This window comes from Rhea americana, unplaced genomic scaffold (assembly GCF_003343005.1).
Source record: "Rhea americana isolate MKP2758 unplaced genomic scaffold, rheAme1 scaffold_245, whole genome shotgun sequence".
Taxonomy (NCBI): Eukaryota; Metazoa; Chordata; class Aves; order Rheiformes; family Rheidae; genus Rhea; species Rhea americana.
The window spans coordinates 979917-980184 of NW_028186363.1; positions in this window are offsets into that span (position 1 = coordinate 979917).

Sequence of the window (268 nt, forward strand, 5' to 3'; positions counted from 1 at the left end):
GTTTTGAAGTACCAAAGCATGCAAGAAAACAGGTTCACTTCTAGAACAAAGTGGGCTAAGGGAGCTGTGAGGCTTTAAAATATGTGAACTGTACCTTTGAAGGAGTATAGTAAATTTTTTTGATCTTCAGTATAAGTAGGTCTGGAATTAGTATACCGAGGCAGACTCCTGGTGAACCTGAGAGACAAACCTCCATTATTATCAGAAAGTGGTAGGCGCCATTAACAGGTGCAAAGCAGCCTCTGAACAAATGCCTGTTTTCATATCA